The 27,709-nt window shown below is 45.9% G+C and overlaps 1 protein-coding gene across 1 annotated transcript in view; it reads right to left on the reverse strand.

Moving 5' to 3' along the window:
- Positions 1 to 27,709, reverse strand: part of csmd3b (CUB and Sushi multiple domains 3b) — a 212,716-nt gene that overhangs the window by 183,745 nt on the left and 1,262 nt on the right. The gene's annotated exons all lie outside the window — the stretch shown is intronic.

Consider the following 27,709-nt stretch of genomic DNA (forward strand, 5'->3'; position numbering starts at 1 on the left):
CGCTTTGCCCTCCCTCTCTTTTAGCACAGTCCCCTCCCCCTTTCCATTTATCCTTTACAGGTTTTTGTCCTCGTCTCCTTTACATTCTGTTTGATTTTAGTTTCAGATTTCAAGACCTTGGACAGAAGAGGTTTAGAATTATCTGAAAAGGTTGAGAAGATGAGGAGAAGAGAAGCAGGGGATGTTTAAAGGGGACTCTTGGAGGATAACGTGGGGAGAAAGGGGGGTAAAAGAATAGTGTAATGATGGGGAAAGGAGAAAGAAGGGGCCCAGAGGGGAAGGAGAGAATGAAGTTGTTAAGATCCAGAGTTGTGGGTGAGGACAGGGCAGCGATGCTCCTTGATTCAGCTCTTGCTCTGGCTTGCATCAGTCACTGGTCCCCCTTTCAGAAAACTGATGCATGTTAGCCCCGTTCCTCGGAAGAATCCCATAAATCTCAATGGAGACGGTTCAAACTGCACTGCAAAGGGTTGTGTTTACCTCTAGTGAGTTTATGCTGCACTAACAGCGAGCAAAGTTTACTTCACACTCGCCCTTCTCGTCATGACACACTTGTGCAATTTTGAGTAAAGAGTCAAAATATTCTCTTATGCTCGATTGAGGATGATAGAGTCAAAAAAGAAGGGAATCCCAATAGTGCACTGATATTGGAGGGTTAAAAGTATTAAAATGTCCAAACAGGAGCCATTTCTTGTGTTTTTATTCTGAATTTGCACATCGCCAGTCCTCTTTCTCCACAAAATCTCAATTCTTCCACTCCACTTGGTGTTGACTTTTATATTATACTCTTGTTGGCTCTCCTGGGGAAGTATCACACGTATGCTTAGTGACTCATTATCTCAGCGGGCTAATTACAATCCATTCACAATCGCCATAATCCGCCGCTGAGGCCAAATGACACTCCTGATGATTGGACAGTGACCCTGATATTTAATTAGCACTCTCAGTCATTGGCTGCGTTTTACTCCCAGGAGTCCAGGTTTGGGTATTTTTACCTCCTACCGATTATGATAACAGCCTCCACCGTCAGCTTTTCTGAGCCCCCATCCTGCACCTCGGTGCTAACATAGCCCCGCCGTCAACACCCTCCCTTACGTTCCCTTTCTCAGAGGCCTCTCCTGCCTTTGATGTGTCAGCTGGAGGGGATGTCTTCGCATATGCTGGCAAATTGTGCACAAGGGTCCCCCGGATTGGACAAAGAAAACCAGAAGCAGACGATTAATGTAAATTTTGAGATCTTTCAATTACTTTGCGCCACACGGGTGTTGGCTGCTACTGAACGCTTCTTGAGAGAGGGGGCGATAACTGCTGAGAGTGGACGGGTGCGAGCATCCTTTTTAATTAAGATCACATCCATACAGGAACACATAAGACCCTTTTCTGCACAGGAATTTTACTGTTATTGCCCTGATTGCAGTTTATTTTATTTGCCTCTCTAGCTTTATTGCGAGAACTAGGGCATCCTTCTTCTCCCCCTCACTCTCTCGCTCTCTCTCTCACACACACACACACCACACACACACACACACACACACACACACATTAGCCCGAAGCTCAAAACAAAATACACCTGGTGAGAGACACATGAATGCCGTGAAGGAGAGAAATGAAGAGAGGGAAGAGGAGAAGCATGGGGGCGCTGAGGACTGCCTGGGAATTTAGGACAGGGAGCGGAGAGGAAAAACAGAAGGTCTCGCCAACAAACTCGCACGACGAGCGTGCTTCAGGAAGCATCAGCGCGTGCACGTGATGCACCGCTAGCACAGGTTAGCCCGGAGCCTGACAGAGCTCCACCTGGCAGGAGACGCAGAGCGATGCAGAGAGAGCGATGGATGTGGGCCCGCCTGCGTATTGAGGTCACGCTGAGAGAGACAGAGGTAAAGACAATGGGAGGGAGGACGAGTTAAGAAGCGTGTGAAGTGTCTCTGGAAGGAGGGTAGGCTGATATCTGAATGTGGAGCAAACCGGGAATTTCTATTAAATAAAAGGTGACATGAAGGCAGAGGGGACTCGTGCATCGTGGCGATGAGATCTTGCAAGGGACGAGCCAAAACACACACACACACGCAAATGCGCTCACGTTAATTCTCTGAGTTATGCATAAATGTCAGATGGGGGAGTCAGCAGACGGCTTCTATCGGGGGGTTGTCGATGCTGCTTCCTGTTTAATTTTGCAGTTTTCCTTTTCTCTTGCGTCTTGTCCTGCTTTACACACCCTTGTAAACGTGCTCCTTGCTACCTTTGAATTCCGCTTTGCTCATTTTTTTTGGTTGGGATTCGTGCGCTTGCTCTCGGTTTGATACCAGCTTCTGACCTCTGCCTGCCTTTACACCCGTAAACCCTGTTTGGTTTTTTTCTCCCGTTTTTTGCTGAACAATCGGAGGCCTCCAGTACCATGTCTGAATCAGGCGCTTGCGCTCGGTTTGGTACAAAACATGACACCGTGCTCAAATGCAGTATGAAGGGGAGCCAGTGAACTGCAAAATGCTAGTCGATGGAATAATTTGCATGCCGAGCAGCAACAAGAGATGTAATGAATGTAAAAAACAACTTAAAATGCAGACTCAGATAACACAGCTACTTTAATTCAGCACTCTGAATGAATCCACTTAAAAAGATCACTTATGTGTGTCACAGGCGTCTGTGCATTTGCATATATGCGGGTAAATGAAGTGCGACTGTGCACTGAAGGCAGCACACTGTGCTAAACATGTTGGCACACACATTTCCCTCCTTCCCTGCAGCCATCGCTGCCTCACATACATGGCACGAGATTTATTCTTTGCCTCCCCTCTCCTCATTTCCTCAGATGTTTCACGTCGAGCCCCACCAACCTAAATTCCAATCGAGAGTCTGTGAAGTGGAGCTTTTGATGAGCGCGGCGCCGTTGTTATCAGCGCTTTAGCCCGTAGCTTCTGGGCTAATTTGCAGCGTGGAAGCGCGCGTCGAGCCGCCGGGAGGTTCTGGCGGGAAAACGTGTTGCAAGCCGCGGTTTCTCCGCCTGCCCAGGCAACATGTTAACTGCACACTGATGGGTTTGCGTACTCCCTGGAGATTCTCATTAATGCATGAATCAGAGAATATTGCTTTTCTGTCTCATGAGCATACCACACGGCGTCTCTTTCTCCTCGTTCCCACAATTCCTCTGCTTTTTCCCTCTGCTCGGCGGGTTTGTTCCCCACTTTTTTCCATTGCTGTCTTTCCTGCCAAAGTTTTTTCTCCACTTTATTTCGTTTATTTATTTGAAGTGTAGCTTTCTGTGCGTACTTCCTGCCCCTTTTTTATCCAATTGAGAACTCTCTCTCTCATCTTTCAGTCATCAGGCGAACACTCATTTATCTGCTGACACACATTTCACGGGCTTGTCGTGCTTCTACAATATTAATTAATCAACTTATATACCAATTATTTATTCATTTGAATGTTTCACGAGCCTGTATGACATCAATAGATAGCACTCTTCCCTGAGGGTGATTATGGGGTGGATATTGGGTGATTTATTTGACTATAAAGAAGGATTTGTCACATCGACTGGATTTAGCAGATTTTTTTAAAAAAAAAGGCAAAATGTGTAACTGTACGAAATCAGAAGTGTTGGTTCAAGCTATTGCTCATGCTGTTGCATGTGTGCACGCACAGACACACACAAATAATTAGAGAATGCTTCTACCTTGAAGACACAAAGAGCGGAGAACAGAGGGAAACGGAGAGAGAGGGGGACGGCAAAGGGCCTGCAACAGAGAGCAGGATTGTGGGAGACAGAACTAAATGAATATTTCTCTTCCATCTTTTTCCAGCTTTCATCTCAACTGCAGTACTCTGAAACACCAGCACATACAGTGTAAACAAACACAACGCAAACCTACTCTGCTGCTTGGTAGGCCAACATAAACTGATGCCAGCATTTGCGTAGAAAAAGAGACCCTAAGATATGTTTCGAATGGCAGTTGTGTCACTTTCTCCTGACTTTGCTCCTTTTTTTAACAGTGGAAAAAGTTCTACAAGTGCTGAGACAGTGGCCACAACCCTGCTGGGACCCCTGGAAGCCTCATTGGCACACACAATTTCTATAAATTAATAAAGAGTTGCAGCTGCGCAGCCAAAACCGCAAACCTGCCTAACGTGCGTTTGAGGGAGAAGGAAGAAAGAGTCCCCCTGTCAGCACAACTCTGGCCCTCAGGAAAGATGCTGTGTGCATGTGACACAGCATGCATCATACCTTCAACTAGGGTAGATGATACCTGAGGGTTTACTCTCAACTCTCTTCCTTCCTTCGGTGAAGAAACCTCCAACGGGTTCCCACGTTTCCAGATGCTCAATACCGTATTATAAATGACTGAATCGTGCAATACGGGCTCCTCTTTTTCACTTTCCTCCCCAAAAGTTTAAAGCAAATGCGAATATCTTGAAAATTTAATCCACGCTGCAGCCGAAAGCAATCCCTCACGCTGTGCCTTCTAAGTTCTTTAAGGTTGAATCAGCAGCCAGTAAATCATGTGAGACAGCCCGACTCCTTCTCTTCCACATCACATACGGCGTATCTGAGCTCCGTTTTCAAAAACGCAAATGCGTATGCAACAGCGTAGTCTGCACAAAGCCAGTGATGCGCGTGCAGGATGCAAAGGCAGCACTTTAACTGAAGGCGAGGTGAGACGACAGGACCACGGGGGGCCTCATTCTCCTGAAAATCTATGCAAAAGTGACTCTGAGCCAACAAGCATCCTGGCGTTTGCTCTTCCACCTTCGTCTGCTCGCCATCTTGCTACTTCTGAGGCCGCTAGCTAAAGTGCAGCGCACGCCCCCAGCTGTAAAATACTACGCTGGCGTGAATAGAGTCAAAAGCCAAAGGGAGCACTTGCTCTCCCTGGTCCAAATGCTAAATTTTGTTGGTTCTAGCATGTGGTGTAGAAGAGGGTACAGCACGGCTGACAGTCTTGCGCAGCTTGAGTGTCATCATAGGGAGACAGCAGGAGCTGTCTAGAGTTTCCTATGCCTTGTTAGTCACACAGTTATTCAAAGTTAGGACCTCGGTTATTAAGCTCCGACTCTGGCTTCCTCTATGAAAAGCTCTTCTCAGACGGAATGCAGCTTTTCAGTTTTAAATGGAGGGTAAATGTTAGACTTCCAGTTTCCCTTCCAGGTCACAGCATGAGCGTTCTGTCTGACTGAACTCGCTACATTTTTCCACCCGAAGGGCAATCGCCGCCGTAGAGAACTGCATACTGGGAATCTCTTAAAAGGCTGGAAAACATCACAAACCCACTCTTGTCGTAATATCAAAATGGATTCTATAGGCAATAAACGCGACTGTTCTCTTCTGTGCACATGCACCTCGCGTGACAGCAACAATTAGAAGATGTTAGCCCACATGGAGATGCTGCCATGATAGCGCATGAATAAACAATGGCTGAAGAATGTGGAGCAACTCATAGTCAGTGCGGAGTTCAAGCATATTCTGCATCAAAGCCAAAGTAGATATAAATAAAAGCGTGTTGGGCTGATTAATAACAACATTCAACAGTGAATATTTGAATTTCATCAGCATCCGCGTGGTCTCGTTGTCTGGTTGCATCTATTTCCACATGATGCAAGTGGAGTTGTGCTGAAAACCAGCGGGCGTGCACGCAGGATGAGCATTAAGTTGTTGGGTTGGATTAATAACCATGATACGCAAGAAGGCAGCACAAAAAAATAAAACAAGCCAAAAAGAAGAGCTGGGACCAAGTGGAAGTATGCAAATACCAAATATGTTCAAACATGCCAACGCAGTCACACGGGCATCCAGCCATGAGGGACCGTAAACACATCTGTCACATGTACACACAGGGACACACATAAACATTCCACGTCGTTGCGCAACATAAAAGAACTTGATAATTTATACGAGAGAGGGCAGAAGTTAAAAGTTTGAGAGGATAGGGGAGTGAAGACAATGAGCGAGGAGCATTCCCAGGACTGCCGGCGTGCCCTCGAGCTATGATACCGCCGTGGTGTGGCAACCAGGTGCCAGCTCAAGAACACTTGAGCTTTATTTCAATTTGGGAGAAAATTATAAATTGGATCTGAAGAAACTTCTTCGAACTCAAGGGCTTGTTTTTGTAGATTGGAGCAATTATTTGTGTGGCAGGTGATTGCTGAAGTCGCCTCATTAGCCTGGAGCAGAGAATGAAAGGAAGAAAGCAACACATTACCTGGGGGGGTATTAATAAAAGTGATTATTTTAATCAGTATATTTGGACAAGAGGCTGACAGAAGCTGGTCACCAGAATGAAATGGGTTTGCTTGTGGGACAGAAGCGCAACATGGGATGAAATCAATGCTGACTGTGAACGCAGCTTGCCATCATGTGGTTTAGGGGGACATGACATTGAGGAGGCTCACAACTTCACCACCTCTTGTCCACTCCCCACCCCCCCCAGTCAGAAACATGGGGCGGTAACCTTCAGCTATTCCACTGCTAAGCAAAGAGTGCCAGTGGACCTCCAGTCACCTCTGGTTCCATGTGTTGAGCCAATTAGGGGGCAACGAAAATCTGTTCATTACAAGTCTCAAGCATCAATCCACTATTGAAATCAAACAGGAGGACTGTAGGCTTGTAGTAGCTAAACAGCATAATCCAAAAATAATGAAGACTATTAATTAGTGTGTGTGTGTGTGTGTTTCTGTATTAGAGTGAAAGATAAAAAATATGTGTGCATAGACGTGTGGGACAAAAGAAGGGAGTAAGAGAGGTGGGTGTGGTGATATTAGTTGTCATAGGCGAAGTGTGAAACCAGCCTGCTGACACCTGATACATATTTTTTCTATTTCTCTCTAGTAAAGAACACACACACACACACACACACACACACACACACACACTTGACTTTGTTGGATTTCTTGAAGAGGGCATGAAATTCCTGTTAAATTCCTGTGTTTAATCATGACGTCGCATGTGCCACATGTGTAATGCGGAGCATCTGAATATTCATGAATATTCAATACTCAAACATCCAGTCGGGACTGGTGGAATCACCACTGGATCATTTAGTATCGCCCCCTTTTTGGCATAGTAAAGAAAAACCTTGCACCCATTACATGAAATTGATATTGTCTTTTCTTTTGTTTTCCCTCCACTAAGAGGCTTATCTGAGGAAAAACTCAAACGGCAGTGCTTTAGTTTTGGGATGTGATACCATAATCTTTCTATCACGACTCGGCATCGGTTTAATGGGTGTAATCCAGTCATTTGCCACAACTTGCAATTGCTGTCTTCCAAACTTTAATCCGTTTTTCAAAAACTGTAGGTTTTATGTCAGTCCCGGTGCATCAAGAGACCTATTGAAACAAGGATTGAAGGGCTTCTAGGAATATTCATTCATTTTCACAGCAGTTGCATCTATGAATAGGAATAAACAAGTATTATTTACATAAAGAGGACCAAAAGTGACTCCTTCCTGGTGTTCAGAGGCAAACACCGAGCTATCGACCTGAAGAACAGCTGTGGCCTGTTACAATCTAAAGATGGACACGAATCGCCGGAGCTCCAAAACGTTTTCAGAGGCCCAAATTACACTTTTCTACGGGTGGTAAACCTGCCTGTCTCTTGCCAGTTCCAGCTGAAGCCAGGTGAAGCCTCAAAAAATGTGAAATTGTTTTGCACATACAGTAAGTTACACCTATAAGTTGATTAAACATCCTTCCAAGGCGGGACGGACCTGATTCCGAAGGACCATGAGACAGAGACAATTCCATCACCATACCAGTGCAGACGCTCACGACTCCACACAGATGCAGCATCACAAAGGAAATGACGGATAACAGCAGCTCAGCTCGACAGAAGGATGCTGGAGGCTGGAGTTTGGTGACATTGATCAGGGGAAATTTGTGACGAGCATCATCAGGATCAAAACAGAAACCAGAGAGTGTCAGGGAAAAGAACCAAGCAAGCCATGGGGGCTGGGGGAGGCACTGCTGGAGCTGTGGGAAGTAGAGGCAGCAGTGGTGCTAGTGGGGAGTGGAGCAGTTGGGGGTCGTGACCCCCAAGAACGTGAGACTGATTCCAGGAACGACACCTCGGATCTCCTGACAGAAGAGTTCTGAAGGATGTCTAGCACTGAATCACCAGGCTCCCAGGCTATGAACTCCTCTGTGTGTGTATGTGTGTGTGTGTGTGTGTGTGTGCTGGTATGATCTCAAGAGATCAAGCTGAGGAGATTTGGATAAACAGTTCAGGGGAAGGGGAGAAGACAGAGATGGAGAGACAAAATATGGAGATACAGAGAAGACAGAGCCCAGTAAAACAGACTAGAAACTGAAAATTGCAACAAAACAAAGAAAGTGGGAGAGATGGGGAGGGAGAGACAGAGAGAGCCTTATCAGCCTAATGCAGCCGGCATGAGATGTAACTGGGGAGCGTGTGTGTGTGTGTGTGTATGTCGGTGTGTGTGTGTGTGGTGTGTGTGTGTGTGTGTGTGCTGGTATGATCTCAAGAGATCAAGCTGAGGAGATTTGGATAAACAGTTCAGGGGAAGTGGAGAAGACAGAGATGGAGAGACAAAATATGGAGATACAGAGAAGACAGAGCCCAGTAAAACAGACTAGAAACTGAAAATTGCAACAAAACAAAGAAAGTGAGAGAGATGGGGAGGGAGAGACAGAGAGAGCCTTATCAGCCTAATGCAGCCGGCATGAGATGTAACTGGGGAGCGTGTGTGTGTGTGTCGGTGTGTGTCGGTGTGTGTGTGTGTGTGGGGGTGTGTGTTATTGAACTGACTTTGCTGCAAGTTTATAACTGAAGAGTCCAGTCGACAGATGGACAGAGTGGGAACCATCAGCTGCGTATTTATGACCCTGCTTGATTAAAACACTCATGATTAAAGAGAGTAAATCTCACACATCTTTATAAACGTTACTGGAATGTATAAGGGAGACGTCTGACATGATCGTAACTAGTCAAAGCTCGAAGCAGACATCAATTCCACTCCAGAGGCCACAAATCTGAGAGAGGTAGAGGTTGCACAGCCTCCGAATCAATGCGGACTGCTCTCCGAAGACTTCCCTGTTGTTCCTGGTGTCGCAGCAGACAATCAATTGAAAGACAAAGCAATCAGTCACAACATAAACCCGCCCGGGTGACAGCATTTGGACGGAGGTGTCTGTAAGCGCATCAGCACAGGCCCAAGGTAGCGTCTAATCTTCAAACACTGACACGCTCTCGCCCGTTTGAGCTTAAATTATGATATGAATGATCAAATCGTGTTATTCATGGTCAGATGATAGCAGGCTGATGCCTTACAGCGAGAAGGTCCCGATTCAGAACCTGACCCGTCTGCTAATGTTTCCCTGGCTGGTGTCTGCTCCATTGTCCCCAGGGTTTCTGCTGCTATATCACTGCTGCCGAAGTGGGCGGATCTTTATAAAGGGAACAGTCCCGCTATGGTTCAGCGCCAAAATGATAACGTCTCTTAGCTGCTTCATCACCTTGTCCAGGGGCTGAAAGAGCCTTAAGATGAAGAAAGATGCAATTTTTAAGGAGTTCATGGGTCCCGTTAGAAAATCTTGCGGGACAGAAAACCCTGCTGGATTGCGGCCCTCGTAGAACTGGGCTTGTTGCCCCTGAGTTACCCCTGAGATTGACGGATATCCTGTTAGACACATTCAGCGACCGAGCTGCATCGCAACCGTCAACCGTGCATTTTATCAGCGGTAAACTGTCTCCAGAGAGCTGCTCAGTTACTCTGTTGCGAGACCTAAAGTGCACGAGTGAGCCACTGTAACCCGCTACCGTTCCGGCGCCGACGCTGGCTGATGTCTGGTGGAGCCAGGAAGCATTTCCCGTTGGCCGCTGTTGTTGTGTGTCTCCGGGCAAACGCCGTCTCATCGTTTCCGCCTACCTGTGATGGCGCGTCTGTGTGTGACAGGCGTTCGGGTTTCCTTCGACGTGTGAATGTGTGTCTCCAAGGTCAATTAGCATTGATGTCGCCAGTTCGGAGAAAGCACATTAGAGCTTTTTACACATCGGCCATCTGCCGCAGTACTCGCACACACACTCGCGTGTGTGAGGACAGGGCACGCTAACAGCAATGTGGTGTCACACATTTAAAAAACATTGTTTGTCTCTTAGTCGAGTACGGCCTCCTAGTATAGCAAATGAGGGTATGTGTGAGTTAAGCACTTCTACATCCTTCAATCAGGGAAAAAGAGCCACCCTTGACTGCAACAAATCAGTGGAGCACAGCGCTCTCTCAGTGGGAGAAAAACACAGTACAGTTGACCAAAAGAGCCGAGCTAGCCAATCAGGAACACGTTAAGAACTGGAATTTGGAGGCAGGCGCTTCAAGCAAAATCAATGGGCCGCAGGGGGAAGAGCTAAAGGACATGTGGAAGTACAGCTGCGTCACTGCTCGGTCATGGTTTCAATCACATTCTTGTCTCCAGTCCAGAGCTGTTCTCCCTCCGCCTCCTCATCCAAGTACTCAGAGCTGCTGACCGTCACATTCTCCACTGCGTCCTGTTTGTTCTGCCGGGGAGAGACAAGACCGGAGCGGTTTCCATTATCTCGCCTGGCAGAGTGTCCCAAGGCCTCTGAATTCCTACAAGTATCTGGGTATTAAGGAACAAATCCTCTGTGTATCATAAGGCCTTGATGAAGCGTGAATCGGCCGGACGATCAGCCGGCACCCCGTCCTCGGTCACCGCAGGTGGACTCCTGCGTGTCGCTCATTCCATCAGGCAGCAAAGTGAGTGTTCCAGACTCCCTACATCATCCCTGCCACTCCCACACACCTGTTTCAGTCCCTTTTAAGCCCCTTTTCTCCTCCAGTCGTTAGGAGACATCCAGCTAATTGCAGCGATAAAGGGCTTAGAGAAGGGATCGCTATATATTAGTGGTCCTTTGTGTGTCGGTTCTAGTTGAGGACCTCAGGATCCTGTAAGTGATTGAGTCCCTCCAGTAGAGGCGCTATGGAACGCTTAGAGTGGAGACAGGAGCCGAGTGGGCGCCAAGTAAAAAGACCTAACCCTCTACCTGACCAGCACACATCCAAAAAGCTGTTTTTTTCTTGTTTCTCCACTAAAGAACACAATCTTTTCACCAAACAAGGAGGAACAGACTTATTTTCTGGCTACTGCTGAAAGGAATTCCATACAGATAATAACTGAACGAAGAGGAAAAAAGAAAATAAATTGCAGCGTTCCATCACGGAAGACCTTCTGAGAAGCATCAGAGTCACCAGGGGGAAACATGACATCCTCCAGGGACAAATCCTGCTGCTGTTCCACTACCCCCCCCCCCCCCCCCCCCCCCCCATCCCCCATTTTCACATGATTATTCAGGATAATAAATCAACAGCTGGAAGAAATCTCATCTGGATCTGTGAGTAATGTGCGACCTTACTGCAGATGTTAGACGCTGTGGGGCTTCCGTAAAAGAAATCCACAATGAATATTCAACAATTCTCAGATCGATATCGAGATTAAAACCCAACTTTGAGGAAAGTCATCCTTTCGCCTTCACTCCCTCTGTTACGATTCGTGGCTGTCTAGGACCCGAACGCAGGCAAGACGCAGTGATGAAAGGTCCAAAAATTGGTTTTATTAAACAAACACAAAAAGGACAGTCCTCCTGGACTGCTGGGAAGCAACAGTTCGTCCTCCGGGTGCACACCAAGAGCTCCAGCGTGGAGCCACAAAAATCACAAGAACCTTCAAAAACCAACAGACCCCAGAAATACCAAGTTACACAAAATCCTCCGACACTGGTGGGCCGGAGCCTTAGACCTTGATCACTGATGTCCTGGAGGTGCGCCAACAGGTGGCCGGAGCATGGCTCCACCACGCCCCCTGCAGGAGAAACACAACTGGGAATCCTGGATCACAACACCCTCGCCTCAGCTACTCCAGCAAGCAGCAGCGTCACCATACAGAGACACCTTTTTTAGTCCTGCTTCTGCTTTAACAATTTCTCTGCTATGTTCACTCTAAGGAGAAGAAGACATTGACGTTTTAAGTGGCATTGTTGGATAATTCTCCCTCATTTCCCGCGTGTACCACATGTCTGGGTGCAAACACATGCGGATACAGTCTGGAGGACAACGGCACAAACAAGGTGGGGATGTGAAACAACGCGGCTAATCAATTTAGCCACACTAGCATGAAAACGAGTGCCGACTGACTCAGAATGAGGCGTGACGATGACACTGAACCGATTCGCTGCTCTGCAGTGATTGTGAGTTGCGCAGAAATCTAAAAGTGCCTCAACAAAACCTGCTTTAACACTCAGTTCAGTCTCTACCGCCCAGAGTGCTGAGAGGCTATTTAAAATAGAGTGTCAGAAACACGGCGATTTCCACATTTCCTCAACCTGTAAGGGAAATGAGACGCTGGAAATCTTAAAAGATGTTAGCAATCCTAATGGGGCAATAAAAAGTGTAGTTTTGTCTACGGAAAACAGTGGATTTTTTTTATTCTCTTGTTTTTGTACTTTGGCAGCTTCCATCTGTCCGCTAATGACAGTCTGCTTTGCCATCTTACTTTATCTCAAGAGTCCTTTGTGACTGTGCACAGTCCACATGCATAATGATGTGGAGAGGTGCTGCTTTGGCTTTTAGTGTGTGTGACCAGGAATGTGAGTCTGTTTTATATGAACAATTAGGCAGCTGTAAGCCTGGAAAAGAAAGCACGCAGGACAGATAGAGAAGCAACGAAGTGATACGGGAAAACTGCTGCCTGACACAACAATCAACACAGTGGGATATGACCATTACACACACGCAGGCACACACACACACAACACACATAAAGATCAATGGCCAATTGCCTAAACCCCGAGACAGAAGGTAAAAACAACAGTGCCTTTGGCGCAGGAAGTCAGGTGTGACACCATGAACAGGAATATAAACATTACCGCTAAGCGTTTTATAAATACAACCATATCATGGAGCTCAGAGAACAGATGCGTTCTCCCATTACGGAGCAACAAAATACTAATACCAGATACTACTGAATACAAATACTAATGGAATAACACCAGATTTACTGAATGAAAACTTGATCCAACTTGTCAACTTGTTCCAGACATATTTGCAGCCAGACACATTGTACTGCGAGTGGCTAACACAACAGGCTATAAGAAGCGATGCTAATGTTTGAATACAGAGCACATCAAAGCATTCAGGGTAACTTTTGACTGCTGCTATATCACGGGGCCACAGCTCGTAATTGAGGGCAAGTTAAGCGTTCACAGCAGGTTTAGGGGTCAGTAAACAAAGATCGTCTTTGATTTACAGCAGAAACACCATCAACACACTGAAGTTTTCTTCAGCTCCTCTGATGTGAACCAGCTATATTTTGTATTTGGCTTATTCTGTAAAGTTTTGCCGTCTTATGAACCCGCAAAAGGTTTAGAATCAGGGTGGATGCTAACGCACTGAACCTGTGACTATCTTTTGCCTGTTTCCATGTCTCCCTGTCAGGTAATCTTACGTCAGCATGACCTTCAAAATCAGGAAGGCAAACTGGGCGAATCAGCAATGACGCCATACGGAACGGGCGAACACGCCCCGTGCAGCGGTGACAAACGTGCACGCGTGCTCACACACTGTACACTGTCCTGATCTAATTGATCAAGACCGCACGGCCGCGGTGACATTTAGTCTGGACAGAAAACATCTCTTTCTCCCGTCCGTCCTCCTCGTTGAAGCATCTTTGGTCAAAACGTCGGACGTAGCGCTTTCTAGAACCTCACAGAGACTTCTGTTACACTGTGCGGCGTGTTCACGTGCACACAGAAAAACCCGGTAGTTGATCGACACCAGTGTGTACCGGATGGACGCTCATGTCTGATGAGAGGGAAGGTTTATCGTCTTTTTGAGTTCCGAGTGATGCCCGACGTCCTCCGGCGGTGTCTCAGCCGCCGCATTTTTGGACACGGGAGAAGAGAGAGCCACAGTAAATAGGGAGCACGTCTTCACCTTTGACTGGTGTCAGGCTGTCACATTTAACAAGACGGATGGAGGAAGACGCTCAGCCTTGACCGGTGCGACAAGGTCACCGAGGGCTTTGAACACCTTGAATTCACACATGAATTCCTTAAGCACTAAAGGGCAAAACTTTGTTGTGTTTTTGTTCAGCCATTACGTTGCAATGCAGTGGAAAAACCTGCACAACATGCGACAAATTCATGTTTTCTTCACACAGCACCTGTAAAAATCCACATCAACCCAGCTTATGACGTTCTCCATGTCAAAGGGCAGCTGGGCACTATCACGGAATCCCGTCTAATAATGGAATGAAATCGTTTGGACAAAGGTCAGAAGTGAGATAGCGTGAACTTTAAAGTCTTTAAACAAAGATGTTTTTCCTCACGTACCTGCAGCTGAATGAGCTTCGCTGCCTGGAATGATGTATGTGAAGAGCTTGACATTCATTGCTGAAGAGGTAAATGCTCTCCCAGGAAAAAAATCAAATTTTAAGAGCACGATTTGGGAGGTGGCGGAATGGCGACAGTCAACGCATTTTAAATTGCTTCACTAGCTTTTGCAGTAAGCTAGCTTCAGCTGGTAGCGCAGTTACCGCTCCAGTCGGGTCTACAGGTCTTGATGTAGATTCCCCCCACCCCCACCCCCCAGCTGAAGGCATGTGAGATTATACAGAATGCTAATGTCTCCATTCATACAAGTGGGGATCATTACAGGAGGACTTTATTGATCTTCTGAATTCTCATTTCATACAACAATCAACATGGAATACATCTATTCCTGCATAACAAAGCAGGGGCCCGAACAGCTGCAGGGGCTTAATGTTGCAGAAAATGCACTACTTGCCCAAGGGCACTTCAAAACGAGGCGGTAGAGTGCATAAACATTCCACTGTACATACATGTGATACATACTTTGGTCAATATAGCTGCAGTTCACAGGCTACATTCTGCTTAAGCGACTGTAAAAATGTAATCAGGCCTAATTTTCTCCATCTTTTCCTTTCATCCCCACCCCGTAGATCCAGCGACGAGACACCACGCAAAGGCAGGCAGAAATACAGTCCAGGTAATTAGCTTTCTCCTATTAGCAATTGTTCCTGGGCCCAGAGAACTGTGGCCCTCTCCCCATGTGACTGTAGCTCCATGTTTACATCCATTTTGAATTAAAAGTAAAGTGAAATGTAATATTACTACAGCATGAATGCAACATTTTTAGACTAACTTCCTGATTCAGTTTTAACATTTCTGCTAACACACACACACACACACACACACACACACACACACACACACACACACACACACACACACACTTCTGTCTTGTCTCTGTGAGCTATAGTGGGACAGTTAACAGTAATTATGAGGTTTCATATTAATTAGCGTGGAGCACCCAGCTGTTACAGTGTCACATGACAGAAGGCCTTCAGCACACACTGTTACACACACACACACACCCCTGCACACGTGCTCACACCTGGGGAGACTTGGTAAAATGTCAGGGATGTTCAGATTGTAATTACAGGGAGATTTGCTTCCTTTTTCTCAAAGCCCAGATTAACCCCTGCAGACGCACACACACACAAAGACACACACAAAGACACGCACAAGGACACACACAGACGTTCATGGGTTTCACTCAGGAAAATCTTCTTTTTTTTAAATCTTTCGAACACATGATACTATTATTCTGATTATGTTTATGATTATGATTATTATTGTTGTTGTTATTGTTATTATTGTTAATAGAGAGACGGCGGCGGAGGCTGCATCTTCTCTGTTCTCATGTTCTAACCAACCTGTGAAACCACTTCAGCTGGTTTTAATCAAACCCCAATCCGAGGCTGTTAATGAGGAGTCGTGGCAGTAGCGGGCACTCCCATTCACGAGGCGAAGCGAGCAGCGGCTTTGCGAGCGTTTTCCACACGAGAGGCTGACAGAGAGGCGAAGTGTGCGTCTCAATCGCTACGCCGCGTCATCGTGGGCCTTCTACAGTATCATCGTCAAAACCTCTCCAAACCCGCCGCTCTGATTAATTCCATAATGCAATTCCAGCAGGAATATGGATTTTATAAGCAATCTTCCCAGCAAAGAACAGCCTTCCCTATTATTGCCGGGTGTGGGAAAAAGAAATATATTTAGGAATGCATTAGGTTATTGAGGCCCTGGAGATCAAGTGGCGCTGTAATCATAAGATTGGCAACAGTTGAATTATGGCGCTAATTGAATCACTCTCAGCAGCTCTGAGAGCGTGGATGAACGTTACACGTCTGCAGCATCTGCTACTGTACTTTCCGCCGGTGTGTGTGTCTGGCTGCCTTGCTGCGAGTGTTAAATGTGATCTTGGCGTGTTCCTGAACGCCCGCTGAGCTGTAAAGAGGAGGTGCCATTATAATTTCAGATTCCCACTGTTTTCACCGCTGCTACATTGGTCCTTATTACCTGTGACACCTGCCATTACCTGCTTCCCCCAGGTGCTGCTGGTCATAACTCTCACCTCCGGGGTTGCATGCTGAGGCATCAGTAATCAATTCTCACGCATCCGAGACCCAATTAAAGCCAGGAAAACTACAGTCTTTAGAAAGCAGGAAACGCCTTTGGAAGGTCACGCTTGGTGTGCTTTCAGGTTTTCTCTTGGATTTAAGTCTCTAATGTGGGACATTTGTGGGAGCATTTTGGACAAGAGTTCAGGAAGTTGGGTAGACAAATTGATACAAACCCTTGAAAAGAGAGGGAAGGTAAACAAACATGCACGAGAGCCGACACCAACGCATTTAATAGTGAAAAGAAAAGATTTCTGCTCCTGGCGAGTAAATGAATGCCTGCACAGGTTCTCTTCCATTTGTCTGGTGCCGGACTTAAGTGGTGGTTAAATGGACTTGCTTTAGGTCCGTGAACTTGTTTCACTGTTCAGATAAGAAAGATTGAGTGTAGGTCCCGATGGGTCCTGGCCCAGGCTCACATCACCTCACCGATGACTCCCATGGAGCCCAACACAGGGAGGCCACCAGTCATACTCTTTAGAAACTCTATACCCTCTATGAACCTTCTTTAAAGAGAGGCCAGGCATTTATCAATCGCCTGCTCCTCCCCCACAGAGGCTGGTTTCAATGGCAGCTCTAATTCGGGTTCCATCCGTAAGCGACCCCATGTACACATCACCGGGGGAGCTTTGCATAAACTGCACGACCGGCATTAAAATTGAAACATCAGATTTCCCCAGGGGTTACCGCGGCGGCATTTAAAGCAGAGGAAGTCATACTCTGACACCCCAGACACCAGATGAGCCTGCGCCAGGATGATTGACGGCACATCAGCGGCAGCGCAACATCAAAAGACACATTTACGCACCTTTAGACGGATTCAAGGAGGCGAGGCCTCTGAAGGCAGAACAGGCACATTACGCAACAAACACATCACGTTACTGACATCTGCCATCACAGGATTCTTTTATTTTTACATTTCCTGATGTTAAACACAGCTGAAACTCCCCTCTGTTGTGGTTCAGGCAGACGCTGCTCTTCACTGTTCTGTTCTCCCAGTGGGCCGTAACCTAGCGGCGTTTTTCACTGGTCCGCAGAGGAAACCGGTCTTTAAAACACCTAACTGGGTTTTTATCATTTCTTTGATATATCCAGAGCCCAAAGGTCCCACACAGCAGATTATTCAGCCTAATGAGTTTGCAAATAATTCCAGTCATTCCCAGTAGGTTCTAGGCCAGTTTGTGATCATTCATGTGGAGTAAATGCAGGTAACAACTGGTGTAATATGGTTGTTATGTGAAAGCTTTGAACATATAGGAAAATCTTAGAGGTGAATTAGGTTTGGCTCTCTTAAACCAAAGCGAGTTAAAAATATGTCTAAAATTATCCTAAGGGTAATTATAGTGGATTCGTTCCCATCTGCCTCACTTTTAGCTAATGTTGCCTTGTAACTCGTCATGACAGTAGCCAAGCGTAACAAATATCTCATGTGACTGGTGCTTATAAATGAAAAATAAATGACAGAAGAAAGGTCGCTTGATCATAAAAATAAAAGTGGTTTGCAGCCCATGGGCCTCTGTGTTTTGCGCCGTTCACTTCTGTGTTTAGCTGTGTTGAACAGGAATAAAAAGCTCAAATGTTGCGTTAGACATCTGTGGACGAGATACGTTTCCATGCAACTTTCTGAGGGCGAGGAGGGGGCAAACTAGCCATTACCAGGGTATTTATAAAAGTTATATGTATATACTTCTCAAGCATAAAGAGGCTGATCTAATTCATTCATCCTTTCATTTTGATGGGCTAAACTGGTTCCATAACGAGAACATTGTGAGTATTCAATTCAAATGTTGCTGGTTTATTGAAGACCAGATTGCATTTGCCTGTTCATACACGATGTGTGTGTGTGTGTGTGTGTGTATTCTTAGATCTAATCAGCAGAGATGAATAGATCTGCGTAATAATAATTTCCTGTTCCTGAATACTAATTTCCTGTTGAGAAAGTGTAGGGTTTGTTTGGTGTTTAGAGGTAGTTAGAAAATATTCAATTTTGGATCTTTAATGTTCTGAATGATTTTAGTCCACATGGCAGCAGCTCAAATAAGCAGCCAGGTGAGAATAAGGTCAAATAGTGTAAATTAAGTTGTCGGAAATATGAACCCTATTGACGTTGTGATTTGCTCTAAATCAGGGTTAAAAAGGGGAAAAGCCTCACAGATGGCCACGTTTCTTCTGGAAGCTCTGGATTTGAATGTGTAAAGTGCTCTATAAATGACAGTGAACAGATCTTCCAAAGGAACAGATACATTTTTAAAACATGCTAATTAAAATACTGGAGTTATTTTCTCCCTACTTTAATCAGCATCAGTGCACAACCTGGACAGGAGCTGCCCTGTAATGCCCTATTTAACAGCTCCGCCGCCTCAAAAATGCAGATGGTGCCTTGGTTGAACCTTCTGGAGCTGCTAAAAACAACCATGGCTCCAGAAATATGTACAACTGTTGTTTTTGCGATGATTTTCCACCCCGAGTCACTGATTACTTGTGTTTTTCTTATTCATATTTAATTATCTTCATATTTACAAGGGTGCCTGGTTTTGTTTTTATTACATTTTTAAAGAAGGTTATGTTTTCAAGTGTGTGCACACGCCTTGTCCCGAAAACACCTTCGGCTTCCGTTGGTACACTTCTAAGGCCGAATTCCCGGTCAAACTGAATGTACATCAAACATGCCGTGTCAGCACTGTGGTGGGTTTGCATTTAATTTGTATTTTGCTTTACAGAATCCAGCTTTATTTCCTCATACTTGTGTGCCGAGCCTGACCAGGTGGCGTCACGTTCCAGCATTGATATGACTCTCCACTGAAGCATTACAAAGACTTCCAGATAACAGCAATTTCATCGAAATTTCCACATCATCAAACAGCCAGTGCCGGCTTCATGATTTCGGTGGAGAATAGCAAGGACCAAACCTCACCTCCAGAGTCGAGCGCATCTTTCCCATCCACAAAAGCTGCTGTTTCACCTGTAACTAACCTAAATTAGCCTTTTAACTGCATCTTAAACCAAATGTGCCACTTTATTTAGTCAGTTTCTGCAGATTTTCCACCTCCCCTAAGCAATAAAACAGGTGACAAAACCCTCCCAGAGAGGCACACACATGTAATCAGGGGTGACAGAATGGGAGTATGCATGGGGTGTCAGGTTCAGTTGCAGCTGTGTGGGTAAACATCTGCTCTGTGTCTGACCCTGAGTGAGAGAGGTGGGGGCAGACTGAGAATGAGCGGGAGAGGTCAGGGTGTGCAACAGACGGCCGTGTCAGAGATCAAAAGGTTTTCTGTTATCCACCACAACACCCTGCTGAGCTTTCATCTGTGAGCCGGACAAAGGCCGCCTGACCTCACAGCGGCGACATCAGCGCATCCACACGGAATGACTGCGCACATGGGACCCAACTGAACAAGGACCACTTCATCACATGCTACGTATGCTAATGTTGTGTTATTTAGTTAGAGGACAGACGCTGAGGTGTTTCCTGGAAACGGTAACAACTGTAACAACTGTTGCCTTCATCAATGATATGTGGCTATTACTAATAGACACCATACAACATAGACTCTATAATAAGCTCTACTTTGCAAAGGGAAATGTTCCAAAAACTCTTCCTTTAGTCATATTTCTGATTTGCATAGTCATAATCACTGTATGCGTGGTAGTTAAGTGACAATTCTGTCAACTGAGGCTCATTAAAAATAAATGAAATCCACAGAAAGAGCTTATAATAAGCGTAAATAGGCCTCTCTGTTTTTATGTGCGGTAATGTGGAATATGGGAGAATGCAGTCTCCTGTGTAGTCGCGCTGTCGGTGCTGGGACCTGGTACCAGATCCTGGTACCACTACCAGCCTCTTTTCACTGGTTAGATGCTATATCACAAGGGGGAAGCTGAGGAAATGTCTCCAGCAGGTCCTGCTCCTGGTGGTGGATTCTAGTATTGATTGCATTGCTGTTGCGTAAGCTTTATTAGCTGAAAAAACAATTAAAATATTCCCCTAAACAGCTGATAATTTCTCAGACCGATAGATGTGCCGCATCCCTCGATATGATTACAATTAAGATATAAATGGGGAAACTAAGGAGGCTGAGGTCTGAGCGTGCATCCGTGGAGCGGCGGTAGCTGAGCAGGTGATAGCAGCAGCCTCCAGCTGTGAACTGAGTGCACCCAGAAACAGCCTGACAAGGCCTGCTGGGGAGATGAGGCTCAGCGAATGGAGCAGGCAGGCAGGCACACACACACACACACTTATATGTGAAGAACACCGGTGCACACAAACACACACTTGCTTCAGATAGAATTAGGAACAACACAAAGGCGCTCCTACAGTGCAAAACTGAGACAGGAAATAGATCATCTCTCAGGAGGAAATGCAGGCCACGCTGGCATTAGACGCCCCTATTGCCAATAAAAGGGAGGGTTTTGCATGCAAATGCGCCTGAATAAGGAAATGAACCATAAAAACGTCTTTAGGAAAGGACTGAATTAATGAGTGGCGTCTTGTCAAATCTCATTATGAAACAAGAAAATGACTGATCAGTCTGAGCATGGTGATGGACTAAGCCATGTTGTTCCTGAGCATGTGTGTGTGTGTGTGTGTGTGTGTGTGTGTGTGTGTAGTTGGCTGACAGCGATGTTTCTGTGGGTTTGGGGCACCAGGGTATACCTGTCATCACACACCACTTTTCAACACATGTGAAAACAGCCGCCGTCCCTGCTGCTTGTTTGTGTCCCTCCAGATATCCTCCTGCCAGGTTTTTGTTGTCGCCGCGATGGCAGAAATCCGAGCAAATGTTGTTTGCAGAGATTATTAAACGCCCGCTACATCTTTAATTGAGACAATTTCAGCCAAACGTAGCGTGGTTTCAGAAATAATCCTGCTGCAAAAATTGACGTTTGCTGAAAAAGCCGGACTTAAAATATCCACCTGACAGCAAAGGCTGTCGGTTTGGTTCATTTGTCTTCTAAAATGAAACATCGCATTACCTTCATGCATGCCTGCCTCCCTGTTGTAGGGCTGACTGAGTCTTCAGACAGCTGACTTTTAACTACCAAACAAATTTTCAAATTAGACTTCTCCACAAACATATCAGCAATTACTACAAAAATAGGCAAAGACAAAAACAGCAACGTAGCTTTTAAGTAATTAGTCCCTGAAGAGTTTGTCTGATGGTATTTTCCCCGCCCGTTAGTATGGTACTGAGTGAAAAGCTGCAGCTCCTGTAAACTTGGGCTGAAAACCCGAATTCTAATCGAAAAATCGCAAGGAACTCGAGGCGCTGTTGGGACATTCCCACACACAGACAGACACACTCGGACAGCCATGTGATGTTATTACATACGCAACACCTGGAAGATGAAGAACAGAAATTTAGAGGGCAAATCTGTTGCACAGTTCCACCCAAACAAGAGCACAAAGCAAGTCAGAGAAACACGAGGACGAAGTCCACCGCGACCAAATCTGTGACTCAATAAACCAATTTATCAAAAGAAAATAACAGCACGGGTGAATAAAGATGGTTGATAAAAGCTATGCTGGGGGAACTTTTCAGTGTGGGATTGCTACCGCGCAACATCGTCAGAGATTACCACCTTCAATTTAAACGTAATCTTTTGGTTGCCATGGCGTCAGCCGGATTTGCCCTGTGGAGCATTTGTATAGAAGGCAAACCGCTTCCCTGACAGTTACAAAGCAACCTTCTGAGGTAGTCGTAGATATGGCGGTAATTAGATATCACGCCCTATTATTCCTGCCATTTCTCTTCGTTCCTCTTGGGTTTTGAGGATTTCCACGTGATTGGCGGTATTCACCCCCCCCCCCCCCCACACACACACACACACCAGTGCACAGAATCATTAAGGGCATCAGTATCCTCCTCAAGGACAGTCTGACAGGGCCTGACTCTGGTTGTCACCACAGATGGAACCTTTGACCGATGCCGCTGTTTATGTGTCCATCCATCATTGTGGGAGGATTCCAGTAAACACTGCTCAACATCGGCCGTGCTTCCCACCGCAGTGACACCTCCACCCCCTTTTATTTGCAGGGATTTGAACACCTGACACACACACCCAACAGGGAGGACCAGCTGGATACGAGACTGTCTGTCTTTGTTAATTTCTCATCGGCCTTCCTTGGAGACTGCGAGAGCGAGTAAATTGCTCTCACATCCATGTGCATGTGTGTGTTTGAGTGTTTGCGGTCAAACCCTTGGGGGCAACACATGCTATCTTGGCATAGCATATATGTGTGTGTGTTTTCCTATTTAACATGTTCATGTCATGTCTACTTCTAATCATCTTTGAAATAATGAAGAGCCTGTGGAAGACAGATTGCGTGTGTGTGTTTGCGCGTCTGTGCTCGTATTTGCTACATACTGAGCACCAGATTAGTCATTCTACTGCCAAAGTGGGGACATTTTTGCAACTTTGGAGGACTGTTAAGATATGGTTTTGGGGTTGAGGTTAAAAATGGGTTTTGGTTAGGGTTAGGGTTGGGGGTAGGGGTTAATTTGGATGATTAGGGTGTGTGTGTGTGTGTGTTTGTGTGTGTGTGTGTGTGTGTTTGTGTGTGTGTGTGTGTGTGTGTGTGAATGACAGCATGCAAAATCCCCTTCTGACTAGATGGTTTTCATATATTTATGAGCCTTTAATAAGGCCTATATTTTATGAAATCCTTCAAAGTAATGAATCTGTACTTTTTATTAAATTAAATACGTCGTTAAAGCTTCACTATGCTTTCAGACTCATGTTTTCTAAACATCTGTGCTCATTTTGCAGACTGCACCTACTGGAAGCCCCAATATGTTAGTGTGATTGATTATAATCCTATTTATTACACTCATGACACCAGTCTGTAAATGCACAATTTACACTAGACCTTAGAGGAAAACATCAATTGCATAAAAGCTTTATTGATCCAGAGGGCCTTGGAACAGCTGGAGCACGTGACTGAAGTGGTGTTTGAATTTCAGTCTCTAACAGCAAATTATCACTCATTCCATTCAGCAGTCAGCTCGATGAACACATTAATGAAATATTACACAAAACCTGAGTTTAAAAGACACTGCTCGCTGGCAAAACACCTATTTTCCGCATCTGTTCAATCAGAATAAGCACCACGATGAAGCGAGTGTAATAGAGGCTAAGGGTGCTTGGAAAGAGGAGGCGAGGGGAGACAGACATGGGTGGGATGAGGGGAGGTGACAAACGTGGGACGGCAGAGAAGTGGTTACAAATTCACCATGATCTAAATGTTTACGGCCCAGGACAATGGAACGGAGGGGGAAAAATTAATGAGAGAGAACGAGAAACAATGTCGATGTCGAAATCACAAGCCAGAAATTACGAAAAATATAGAACAGGCGTACGATGAAAGAGAAGAAAGCTATCACTTTGTCTATATCTCTGACGACGGAACCTTACGATCTTTTGTTCTGACGTTTGTGAGTTTATATTCGTGAAGCTGCCTGGTAAAGGTTTAAACTTTCTATTAATTATTCAACATTAGCTTAGCGGGGTTGAAACGCACACGCATGAATACAGAGTGTGAAGAGAATTGTCTTTATTTTATTAGCATGTGTTGTACCATATGTTTCTGTTTTCTGTTATAAGCACTTTAGAAGTTAGGAATAGTAGAATGTTTAATCAGTGGAATAAAGATAAGCAGTCAGTTGACCCTTCCTTGACATGAATGTTGTTTAGACAGTTGGAGCCAGGAGGAGACAGTCAGAAGGAAAGTGGTAGACGCCCATCGTAAAACGTGACAGAATAGTTTACTGGTGTTGATAAGTTCCTCGGCAGAAAGTCAGGCTGGGCAGTAATAATAATAATAATGATAATGATAATGATAATGATAATGATAATGATAATAATAATAGTAATAATAATAATAATATAATAATAATAATAACTGGCTGCACTAATAAAGGCACTCGTTCTCTGGTAACCTGTACAGAGATATCTTTGATGCACATGCTAACAGCCAATCATGTTAGCGCATCAGTGTGGTTGTGTCATTCTGTCATCTCGTGAGATCCCAAATAGGAAGCAACTGTTGCGGTGAGCGGAGAAACTAGCGATAAAACGGATAAAGACAGCCGTTTTTTGGATTCTCCAAATCGGACCACAGTCAGGCCAATGTGGTCGTAAAGTATGCCAAGATGGTCGTCCTGGCAAACTGGCAATACGACAAACTTTTAACCACCGTAGCTGCGGTCACCCGACTTAACAATGACACACCTTAAATCTAAACCTAATGTCAAGATATTATTACGATTTCATTGTGATTTTAGACCTTTGGTTGCATTTTGTGAGTGTTTTCCTCGATCATTTCCTTGAAATCTAAAATAAAAATGTATCTCTTCTGGTCCTTGTTTTTCATGTTGTTGTTAAAAAATGTATCAATTACCGATATCGAACACTCATGATATTATTTATCTGTTTTCAGCCCCATCGCCCAGAACTGTAACTAATACAGGTAAATGATCGACTGCGGTGCATTAATGGAGAACATCGCTCAGCGCATTACAATCAGCATCTGAGACTGAGGCTGCGCCAATCAATCCCTGACATCCAGTGATGGGTTATTAAACCTGGCTAGAGGACCATTTCACTGCACCTGACAGCCCGTCTAATTTAACACTGATGACCAGCTTTCAATTACTCAGCGTGACCGCAGGGATGACAGATACATTTCAATTTAGCCATGTTGCAAGAACAAAGCGCTACATTTCCATGCCTCGTCAATATAAATTAAATGAGCTATTTATAGCCCTCCGGGTTAATTAGTGGGGCACATTCAGTAGAACCAGTTACAATCCCCCGCACAACCAATGACCAGAAAAAAGATTACCTGGCTGACTAATTGGTAATTAGTAGTAGATGATTGATCGCTGCAAGACCTGTGATGAAGCCCCATTGAAAGCCCCAGCGTCAGGAAGCCGGTGACAGGGTTGATCCGAGGGGGCATTAAAATGAGCTCAGGCAGGGATTTGTGGCAAATGTGCCGCCGCAGCTCCGGTTTTGAATCTGAACGCAGCCCACAATTCCCGGACGGCACGGGGGGGGGGGGGGGGGGGGGGGGTGACGGTGAAAAGTGCGTTCGTGAGTGTGTGAGTGTGTGCTCGCCTTTGCACGTGTGTGATTTCCTATGTTTGGCGAACAAATTAAGCCTCTTGAGCCACAGGACAAATCTGACAGACGGAATAAGGGAGGGAGAGAAGGAGGGGAGAGGCACGAGGAGGAGAGGAGCTCAGGACGTGCATGATGTGGAGGGGGAAGAGGAGGGGAAGGCCTGTTCAATCAGTAGATCACCACACCTGCATAATTCATCCATTATGGGCTGGAACAAGTTTCCCAGTCCACAAAACACAACTGGAATAATTGGAGGCTCTGCTTTCATGGCGCTGAGTGGCTACAGAATGCAAATTAAACATGCATCTGCATCATTCGTGCCACGATTCAACCTGTTAGCTGACGTCCAATCAACCAATCTTCTCTTCTGACGGCAGTGACCCCCACAGCCGTGACCCTGCCCCCGGTGTTTACTTATATTAGGTTTGTCTCTAGCTCTGTTTACCCCGAGTACCCAAGGTGTTTACCTCCACCTCGCTGTTTAGATCATGAGTGAACTTTAATTATGGTGAACTATCCCTTTTAGCTGATGATCAGCAGGGAGGAGGAAGATATAGAAGATATGGGCAGAGGGCACGTGGAGTGACTCCCTCAAACAATCAGAATAAAGCCTGGGGGCATTATAATGGGAATCTCCAGTTAGCTAAACCCACTAAAGACTGGATCAGCCACTGTTCCTCCCCTACGGGGCCATTGGAGGCCCGACCTGACCAGGTTTTAAAGATCTGGTATCTCCTGTCTGAGCCTGTCCAACCTCGCCCCCATCGCCGGCCCGCCTCCATCCTTTCCTCAATTCATTCCCTTTTCGAGTTCGACGTGCACACGATTGTGCACGTCACGTGTCTAGACCTTCCCTGTGCCTGTAACCCGGCTCTGCTCCGTCAGCCTGCACCGGTGGATCACACAGATTCTACGATGGCAATGACAAATGGTGCTCAACCTTCCACAGCGCGGGGCTTTTCTTTCAAAGCTCTTCTCTTTTTCCTGCTTCTTGCACAGCTGTCAAACCTCAGTCTGCACTTTTCCGCTCAACGATTTTTAACCAACACTGCCCGCGAGTAAAAACCCCGACGCCTTCAGTCCTGTCAGACCCTGTCTTCCTGCTGTGCCTCTTCTTTATTTCCCCTGTCGCTCATCTCTTTTATTCGTCTTCATCTCCACCCAAATGACATCCACAACAGCCTATTCATCTCCAACTTCACCCATTCTTCTCTTATGCATCCTCTGCATAACACCCCCCCCCCCCCCCCCACACACACACACACACCTACTCCCAACATATAGTGATGGATAGCCACGCTCCGCACAACAGACGCCTCACCTGATGCGGCAGCGGGAGGGTTTAGCACGACTGTAGAGGAAGATGCAAATCGACTGTGCCATGGTGTGAATATTTTAACGTTTCATTCCGCCCAAGGAGAGCGAATTAGGAGTAGAGACATTGAGTGGAAACTGTGCGAGGAAAATGGTGGGGGGGGCAAGCGCATTATGAAGCATCTGTTGAGTAAATATAAACTACAAACGCGTGAATGTGGTGGGGGAAATGTGAGGGGGGAACCGCTGCGTAATGTTGGCCTGAGCACAAACTGAAATAAGCTCTTCCCGCACACACTTTGGTATAAGCAGCTCACGTTCGCTGCCACAGCCCAAGTGCTACTGCAAGAATATTTATTGGCTACAGGCTCAATGGCTGTATTGAAGGGAGAGAGAGGGAGAGAGAGAGGGAGAGAGACAGAGAGACGTGGAGAGAGAGGGAGAGGGAGAGGGTGAGAGAGAGGGTGAGAGACAGAGAGACGTGGAGAGAGAGGGAGAGGGTGAGAGACAGAGAGAGGTGGAGAGAGAGGTGGAGACAGAGAGAGGGAGAGAGGGAGCGAGAGGGTGAGAGACAGAGAGAGGTGGAGACAGAGAGGGTGAGAGGGTGAGGGAGCAAAGGAAAGCAGGCAAAAAATGAGAAGAAGAGAAAGAGGCTGTTGCCGGTTCCATTCCCTTTTCTGATCCAGTCCTTTTGCCATTTCCATACCTCTGCAGCTGGGCGCAAGCCCACGCACATCTCGTTCCTCACGCAAACACCCGCAGACACCTC

Source organism: Takifugu flavidus, chromosome 21 (assembly GCF_003711565.1).
Source record: "Takifugu flavidus isolate HTHZ2018 chromosome 21, ASM371156v2, whole genome shotgun sequence".
Classification (NCBI taxonomy): Eukaryota; Metazoa; Chordata; class Actinopteri; order Tetraodontiformes; family Tetraodontidae; genus Takifugu; species Takifugu flavidus.